Source organism: Panthera uncia, chromosome F1 (assembly GCF_023721935.1).
Source record: "Panthera uncia isolate 11264 chromosome F1, Puncia_PCG_1.0, whole genome shotgun sequence".
NCBI classification, from domain to species: Eukaryota; Metazoa; Chordata; class Mammalia; order Carnivora; family Felidae; genus Panthera; species Panthera uncia.
Window position 1 is genome coordinate 56,271,534 of NC_064813.1, and position 9,475 is coordinate 56,281,008.

Below are 9,475 nucleotides of genomic sequence, written 5' to 3' on the forward strand. Positions count from 1 at the left end.
AGGGATTCTCCCTCATTTCCCAAGTTAACAGCTATAATTGGAGCCAACTGCAGCTCGTCTACCTCAGGATGGGAACTTTAAAGAATGTTCCCAAGCAGTTCTTGAAACTCCATTTGTTTCGGGGAAATTCCCGGTCTTCGCTGGCATGATGTGGACTCCATATTTCCACTCTGATGGAAAAAAAACATGGCGTCTGCTCCTCTGTCTGAGTTACGGTTTTGAATTAGGTTTTCCTTCTCCACCTTCTACTGGCACCTTGCCTCTTCGGCCTTCCCCTCCCCCTGCTGTTTATGCACCAACTTGGGTGTGGTCTACATAACGGGTTCCTTATACCTTCCTCGTTGCCTCAGGCACCATTGGCTCCTCCTCTCATCCTCAAGGTCAAGGAGTAAAATGCACCCCCTTCCTTGGACATCAAGGTCTTTTCCAAGTAGAATGAATTGCTAAAGCTTTGATTACTGAACATAGGCTTGTGTTTTTAACTTATTGCAGAGAAATTAAGGCTATTTGGACCTACTGGAAAGCATGCTTTGTACTTAATTGGTTCATGAATTTACCATCTAAAGATTCTGGTGTAAATACCTCTCAGTTGGTTACTAAGTCCTCAATTGGAGACTAAGATTTCCTAAGAGTTAAAACTCTGCTAAGTGTACTTAAGACTGATGAAAATGAGGAAAGCAATTCTGTATGTAGGAAAGTAGGAGGTATGTAAGAAAGATATAAGGAATGGAAATACATTTTTGTTGAGGGTAGAAGAAAGTAATTTTGTCCTAAATGAGACTGGTTATTTGGAGAGAAATGGCTTTGGGACAAAGTTTGAAGACAAAGGAAAGTTGCAGAAAGTTCATGAAGGGAAATCTTTGGAAAGGAATTTTATGTATGCTCAGGAAGGACTAAGGTTGAGATGAATGGCATTTTTTTTTTTTTAATTTTATTTTTAGGTACTCTCTATACCCAACATGGGGCTTGAACTCACAACCCTGAGATCGAGAGTCTCATGCTCTACCACCTGAGCTAGCCAGGCCCCTGGCATTTTAAAAGTATACTGGTATAAGGTTGAAATTCTTCTTTTCTCTCTGCTCAAATGACAAAGTTTTCTTGGACTGTTGATCTGCTCTTGAATGCTGTAACTGTCCAAATATATATGCAATTCCTAAGGTTTTAATGTTTTGGTATAAGGTCATCACTTAATATTGTGATTACTTGAAGTGTTATGTGTCACAGAAATAACCGAATTTCTTTGTCAGTTGCATCACAATGAACTCTCATCAGATCCTTAACAATGTCTATTTCTGAGATTTTGTCATTTATAATTGTTCTTACTCTCTCACAAAATGTGTTTCTTCTTCAAGAAGATTTATAAAAAGGGCTTTGGGGACAAATACAGGTATTCGACATCTTTAAGATTAGTACTAAAATGGGTAAGAATTTCCAGAACTAAAGAGCTGCATTCAAATTGAACAAGAATTAGGAACATGGGATTAAATGAACTGAGGAAGATTATAGTTTTGTGATTCTTGCTGAAAATAATGCTGGTTCTCTAATGCTTGCTCTTCCAAATTAAGGAAACTTTCTCTTAAGATATCTATGATATACAGAAATGTCATAAAGTATCCGTTTGTAAACTGACGCATTTATCTTTTCTCTCTGCATAACTCCCCTGAAATTCAAAAACTTTCAGTGAGTATTCTTTCTTTCATGGCAATTACAATTGTTTGCATGAGTTCAATAAGAATCTGTTCATCTTGTAACAGGTTGCCGTTGGAAATACTGGTTATTTTACCAAGGCTTTGACTGGAATGTCATATTTGAGAGTGACATTCATAGACTCAGTTATGACCACACAGCTTTAAGGAACTAAGGTTGGCTTTATGAAACGTGGAGCCATAAAGCCCCTTGGAAATGTTGGCCTGATGCCTTAACAGAGTTCCCAGCAGCCTCACCAGGTGAGTAAAGAAGGCCACTTCCTGGCAGGCGCAGGAACCTCAGGCTATCTCGGGGACCTCATGAAGAGGAATTCGCCCAATTCTACAGGTATTGCAGGCCTGTCTGATAACAAGTATCTGGCTTGACTTCTGGCCTGGAGAGGCTGCTGAAAGTTCAACTTGGAGATTCTTTCTAAAAGGTTCCAGCAAAGCAAACTTTAAAAGATCCTCATGATCAATCGCTATTCTTGCTGAACTTATGTAAATAATTAAGACAGGTTTGTTAAGACTGGATTTGTTCTACAAATGCGTTGGTCTCAATTTGGCTATCTCTGGAAAGGGGGGTTTTTTTAGAGAGAAAAACTATGTTTCAACAATGCACCATTATGGATGTTAAATTCTAGTACTGATTGTCTTTAAATGTTTGTTATTGACCTAAACTAGACAACTTGAGGTAAACTTCAGAAAAATTGTCACAGTATTTCACGTATAGACAATCTTCTGGGCTTGTTATTCTGTGGGGATAATACTAAGAGCCCACGGGCATAAGATTATTTAAACAACTGGAAAACAGGATGGATCTCTAAATATGCAAACCATATCTTCCCTAAACCTGATCTGACAGTTACCAGAAAACCACCCTTTTCGAAGACTTGGAGGTGAACTTTACAGATATACAACCAAACAGGGGATTCAGTTTCAGGTATCACCCCATGGCTCCATCACTCTAGAGCTAAGAAGGCCAACTCAGAGGAACACTCAACCTGGCGAAGTGATCCAGATCTAGTCAACCCGCTTAAACTGACCCTCAACAAGACACTGGCCCCTGAGATCTCCAGCCCTGCTCCAGCCACACCCCGGAAGCCGGCTGGCCTGTGCCTGGCAGAAGCTTGAGTAATCAACGTATGGACCGAGCCCAAGGGGGTTCGGATGCAACTCAGCCAGCCCTTGCCCCTTACTGGTGTCATAGCCCGCATCTTGCTTCTTGCTGTTGGGCTAACAGAGACTGCACCAACAAGCTGGACATGGGACAGCTGGCAGGAATCCCTGGTAACCTTACAAAGCCAGATAAACTCCCTGGCAGCAGTGACCCTCCAAAATAGGCGAGCCCTCGACCTCCTCACTTCAGAAAAAGGAGGGACTTGTATCTTTCTGGGGGAGGGATGTTGCTATTTCATAAACTAGTCGGGAATAGTTAATACTAAGGTGAAGGAACTCAAGGAAAGAATTCAACGTAGACAACAGGAAAGTATCAATCAATGGAAAGGATGGGATCTCCCAGACTGGGCATCCTGGCTCCCTGCCCTGGCGGGGCCCCTCCTTTCCATAATTTTACTTGTGACCGTCGGCCCCCGTGTACTAAATGCCCTGGTACATTTTATTGAAAACACTGTTGCTCGCCACGCATCTTAGCTCTCTGAGGGTACCAACCCCTAGAGCTAAAAAGGGATGCCTAATAAAAGATTGTTTAAAAAGGCATCAAAGGGGGGAATGTTGGGAAAATGAATAAAGTTTCACACCGTAAGATGGCCCAGGGGACTAAAACAAGCTCTGGTCTCCGGCTTGGAGACCCCTCTTCCGGGTTCTTCCTGCCCTGTTTGCCGCTCGAGGGAAAACCCGCCACAGATATGGAAGCTGACAACTGTTAATTACCCTTCCCCCTTCATTCGGAGCTCAGATCTTTGGAGAAATGTCTCCTCTGAGCCCGCCGGTGTTAAATAAATCTCTGATCCGCTGAGATCTCTGAGTGCCACTTGGTTTGTCCGCCAGCATTCCAGCCTGGTTCCGTAACGCTATTACTGATGGAAATCTGTCCTTACCACTTTCGTGTGTCTGATTTTGTGTAACATCTTTAACCATGTAAGTTCAGCTAAGCCCATCTAAACAATCCCTGATTGCTCGGGTTAAGAATGCATAGAAGAGGGGCACCTGGGTGGTTCAGTCGGTCATGATCTTGTGGCTTCAGCTCAGGTCATGATCTCGTGGTCAGTGGGTTCGAGCCCCGCGTCGGGCTCTGTGCTGACAGCTCAGAGCCTGGAGCTTGCTTCTGATTCTGTGTCTCCCTCTCTCTCTGCTCCTCCCCTGCTCATGCTCTGTCTCTCTCCTTCAAAAATAAAACATTAAAAAAATTTTTTTTAAAAAGAATGCATAAAAGAGACATTGAACGATAAGGGATAAGAAAGAAAAAGGGTCAAAAGATATAAACTTTCAGGCTTAGGGTAAATAAGTTGTGGGGATTGATGTGGGAAACAAGGGCAGAAGGAAATGGCAGATAAAATTGAATTTCCTTATAACCTGCAGCCCATCGACAACTACTTGAGGCCAGCAGAGTAAAACATTTCCCCAGGAACTCCCTACTGTCTTAATGCTAATGCTTTGCTGGAGGGAAAAACAACGTTAGCTTGACAATAGCTAGGCCTCCTGTATCCTGTGGGTCTTCTTTAGCATAAGAAAATCTCACTGGAAACTTCCCCTGGATTTTAGTTCCCCCACCTCCATAGTATATAACCAGTCTCTCCTCATGGTTCCAGAGCAGCTCTTCCTGCCCACAGGTCCCGTCCCTGTGCTTTAATAAAGTCACCTTTTTGCACCAAAGATGTCTTCAAGAATTCTTTCTTGGCGGTCGGCTCCGGACACCACAAACCCACCATCACCCCCAAAAACCTCATCAGGGATGTCACATACAGCATGCTGACTGTAGTTAACAAAACTGTATTGTATATTTGAAAGCTGCTGAGAGAGTAGATCTTTAAAAAAAAAAAAAAAAGTTTATTTATTTTGAGGAGGGGAATGGCAGAGAGAGAGAATTCTAAGCAGTCTCTGAGTGAGTTTCCATCTCACCAACCATGAGATCATGACCTGAGCTGAAATCAACAGGTAAATGCTCAATCGACTGAGCCACCCAGGCGCTCCATTAAGAGAGCAGATCTTTTTTTAATGTTAATTCATTTTTGAGAGATAGAACGCAAGCAGGGGAGAGGGGCAGAGAGAGAGGGAGACACACAATCCGAAGAAGGGTCCAGGCTCAGAGCTGTCAGCACAGAGCCCAATGTGGGGCTGGAACCAAAGAACGTTGAGATCATGACCTGAGCCAAAGTCGGACGCTTAACCAACTGAGCCACCTGGCGTCCGAAGAGAATAGATCTTAAACGTGCTCATCACAAGAAAGAAAAAAATTGTAACTATGTGAGGTGATTTTTTCAACAGTGTTTTTTAGGGGGAAGGGGGCACCTGACTTCAGCGCAGGTCATGATCTCACAGTTGGTGAGTTCAAACCCCACTTTTGGCTCTGTGCTGTTGGTGCGGAGCCTGCTTCAGATTGTCTCCCTCTCTCTGTCCCTCCCCACTCTCTATCTTCCCTCAAAAGACAAAACAATACTATTTGTTAAAGTTTACTTATTTTGGGAGAGACAAAGACAGCGTGAGTGGGGGAGGGACAGAGAGAGAGAGTGAGAGAGACAGAGAATCCCAAGCAGATTCTGCACCATCAGCTTGGAGCCCCATGCAGGGCTTGAACTCACGAAACCGAAACCGTGAGGTCATGACCTGGGCCAAAACACAAGAGCTCAAGAGTCAGATGCTTAAACGACTGAGCCACCCAGGCGCCCCTGAGGTGATTTTTTAAATGTGAGGTGACTGATGTTAATTGTGATCTTTTCACAATACATACATGTATCAAATCATTATATTGTATACCTTAAGTGAACACAACGTTATACATTAATTATACCTTGATAAAACTGGGGGGAAATGGAAGGGAACTTCACACACTGCTGGTGAGAATGTAAAATGGGGCAACCACAGTGGAAAACTTTGGCATTTCCTCAAAAATTTAAATGTCGAGTGACCATAGGACCCACCAATTCCAGTCCAGAATATATCCAAAAGAATCAAACACATATGTTCCCACAACATTTATACACAAATATTTACAACAGCATTATTTATAATACCCCAGTGTGGAAACCGATGAATGGTATATCCATTCAATGAAATACTACTCCTCCACAGGAAGGAAGGAAGTGCTGACACATGGTACAACAGAGATGGACCCTGGAAACATTCTACTAAATGAAAAAACCAAACACAGAAGCCACATGTTGTAGGATTCCATTAACATGGAATGTCCAGAATAGCAAAATCCACAAAGACAGAGAGCCAGGTGGTTGCTGGAGAAAGGAGGTGGAGGAGAGGTACGGGGCTTCTCTTTCGTGGTGATGGAAATGTTCTGGAATGGGATAGAGGTAATGATACTAAAACCCCCTGGATTATACACTTTATTCAATTTTTTTAAATTAACTAATTTATTTTAGTTAACATACAATGCAATATTGTTTTCTAGATCGTACATTTCATCAATTTAAAAAAAAATTTTTTAAGCGTTTTTACTTATTTTTGAAGGAGAGACAGGGCATGAGAGGGGGAGGGGCAGAGAGAGAGGGAGATACAGAACCGGAAGCAGGCTCCAGGCTCCGCGAGCTGTCAGCAAAGAGCCCGATGCGGGGCTCAAACTCACGAACTGTGAGATCATGACCTGAGCTGAAGTCAGACACTTAACAGACTGAGCCACCCAGGCGCCCCTAGATTGTACACTTTAGAACGGTCAACTCTATGTTATATGAGTTGCATCTCGAAATTTTTTTTTTTCATTTTGAAGTTTATTTATTTATTTTGGGAGAGAGAGTGCACACACGTGCATGCATGCAAACAGGAGAGGGGCAGAGAGGGAGGGAGAGAGAAAATCCCAAGCAGGCTCCACGCTGTCAGCACAAAGCCCAACACGGGGCTCGATTTCAGGAACTGAACCATGAGATCATGACCTGAGCCAAGATCAAGAGTTGGACGCTTAACAGACTGAGCCGCCCAGGCACCCTGGTGAATTGCATCTCAATTAAGAAAAAGAACACAGTGCTTGCAACCCAAGTGTCCTAGAGTAGATTGTACCTGTGTCATTAGTTTTTGGTCATAGTGACTGATAGGGGAAATGAAAGCCAAAGATAAAATTTAAATTTCCTAACAACTTACAGCCCATTAACAAGTCCTTGAGACAGGCAGAGTGGCATTCCCCTAGGGGCTTAGCTGCCTTGGACACTTTGCTAAGGGCAAAAGGCCCCAGGATCCTGTAAATCTACTTGAACATATAAAAGTTCCTTTGGAAATGTCCTTTATCTCTACCCCCTAAATATTTTAGCAATTATCCTCTGAGTATATGGCCCACTGGTACCCATCTGAAGGGTCTCATGACTAAGGTTTTACGGAGCAGTCATAAATGACCTTTTTTTAACAATAGCTACCCGCCCCCAACCTCCCTTCCCTCCCCCGGCCCTGGAAACCTTGTTTCCAAAATACCTTGGAGGTTTGTGCTGTGCCAAACTCCCTCCCAGCTTGAAAGTACAGAATATAATCAATCATCCATCACCGGCCCATCACGGCTCTTTCTGTCCACTGTCCTGTCCCCACGCTTTAATAAAACCACCTTTTTGCTCCAAAGACATGTCAAGAATTCTTTCTTTCTTGGCTGTCAGCTCCAAACCCCAATATTTCCACATCAATTACTAAAGACGTTCAAGACTTTTGCAGCTTAAAAAAATAAATAGAGTGGAAGGGAGCCTGGGAAACAGAGGTTATTTTGAGGCTAACCTTGGGTGAGGAGGCACTCTGCCTGATGTTTTCTTGGGGAAGTGAGTGGAGAGAGAGAGGTTGGAAGGCCATTACTTTACAAGGGCTGTGGCTGTGTTTGGAAAGGAAGCCCCAAGCAGGGAGATTCTCTTCCCTTCCCAGATGACTGTATCCTGTTGTAGCCTTCGTCCTTCGTTCTGACCAGTGCACATGCTGCTCAGATGAAAAGCAAATCTTCCTGCAGCTGCCAAACAAAACAGACACAGAGAAAAGCAACCGAAAATGGAGAGGAAGTAGGATTCTGCATCCTGGCTGATAACATCCTCAAAATCCAAGCTGCAAGGACATTTGGCTGTGGCCACTGGGAAGCTTGGGGGACACCCAGGACCAGACTGGCCACATGTGAGGGGGGCCTCAGCGTCATTGGTGCAACCCCACAACTTTGCCTTTGACATCAAAGGGACATCAGTGTCCTTCCTGTATACAGGTAGAGGCCAACGAACCCCTTGCATCACCTCTCTATAAAATATAAACTGATGGGTGCCTGGGTGGCTCAGTCGATTGAGCGCCCGACTTCGGCTGAGGTCATGATCTCGCAGTTTGCAAATTCAAGCCTCACGTTGGGCTAGCTGCTTTCAGTGCAGAGCCTGCTTTGGATCTTCTGTCCCTTTTTCCCTCTGTCTCTCCTCTGCTCATGCGTGCACACGCGCTCGCTCTCTCTCTTAAAAAATTCTATTTTAAATACAAATTGAGATTTCGTTGTGCCCGAGATACACAGGCCGACCTCCCAGCAGGTTGAAGGCAGTCTTACTTGGAGGATGTTTGCTGGGACAGACACATGTCAACTTCTTTCTCGTGGCCCATCCATTCCTTGCTCCCCTTTTCTAGCCACATGTTCTTGACTCCCTATCCTCATTCGGGGCTTTGTCTCTCCCCCTCCTTCTCCCTATCAAGGGACGTGTGAGGAAGCCACCGCCAAGGGGACCTGCCTCTTCCTTGCTGGGTGGGTACTCTTAGGAAGCGAGCCGAGGGTTCAAGGGACTTGGCTAAAGCAAGTATAACACCTTTTCCTATATTTGACCCAGGATTGCTGGAAGGACCAGATAACATTCTGTCTCTGACAAACGTTTATTGACTCCAAAGCATTATTCCAATGTCAGGGGTAATATAAAGTGTGGGTTTGTTTCTCCCCTTCTATTTCAAAATACTTGGCCTGCGACTGGATTTTACTCCCTGACCCTTCACTGTGTTGGGCCACAGGAAGCTCTGCCTTAGGACTCACGCTCCAGGAAGGAAAGGAGGGCCTCCTTTCTCTGCCTGTGGAACCGGCTCCGGGCACTTCCTCCCCGCCCTTCTCTCCAAAACGCTGATCACAGCGCCCCCTGGTGGAACCCCTCGCAGACCCAGGACAAACCCAAAGCCTGTAGGGTTGAACTTGGAGGTCAAGGTCATGTTGTCTGAAGGGACAGGTTCCAGTCAGGTCCCGCTGATTGCTGACATGCAGAACACAGATGTCGCATTATGTGGTATTAATTTTTCAAGACCAGCTAGAAACTTCCTGATTGAAAAACCAAAACCAAAACCAAAAACCAACTGTAAAAGCCAAAGAAAACAAGCGGTGGGGGAGAGTTTGGGCTGCAAACCAACAGGAAGCCTTGATTTTTGTGGAAGAGACCAAACATTGATAACAGTTAATTCCAACACATAAACAAAGAACATCTTGGTAATGGAAATCTTTTCAATGACATATAAAAATCACAACTATGAACATATTTGACAAGGAGAAAAAAAAAAGAGCAAGCTATTTACTTGCTTTGGAACTTTCCCATATTTGCTTGTTATACTGATTTTTTTTTAACCTCTTATATTAATCAACAGAAACTGGGAGGTTTCAGTAACAATTATGGGAAGAAAAATACAAAATACAAAAA

The 9,475-nt window shown here is 44.0% G+C and overlaps 1 non-coding gene across 1 annotated transcript; it reads right to left on the reverse strand.

The window, feature by feature from the left end:
- Nucleotides 1-951: 951 nt before the first annotated feature.
- TRNAE-CUC (transfer RNA glutamic acid (anticodon CUC)) lies at nt 952-1,024 on the reverse strand. Its single transcript has one exon. It is a non-coding gene; the product is annotated as a tRNA-Glu (tRNA).
- Nucleotides 1,025-9,475: the final 8,451 nt, after the last annotated feature.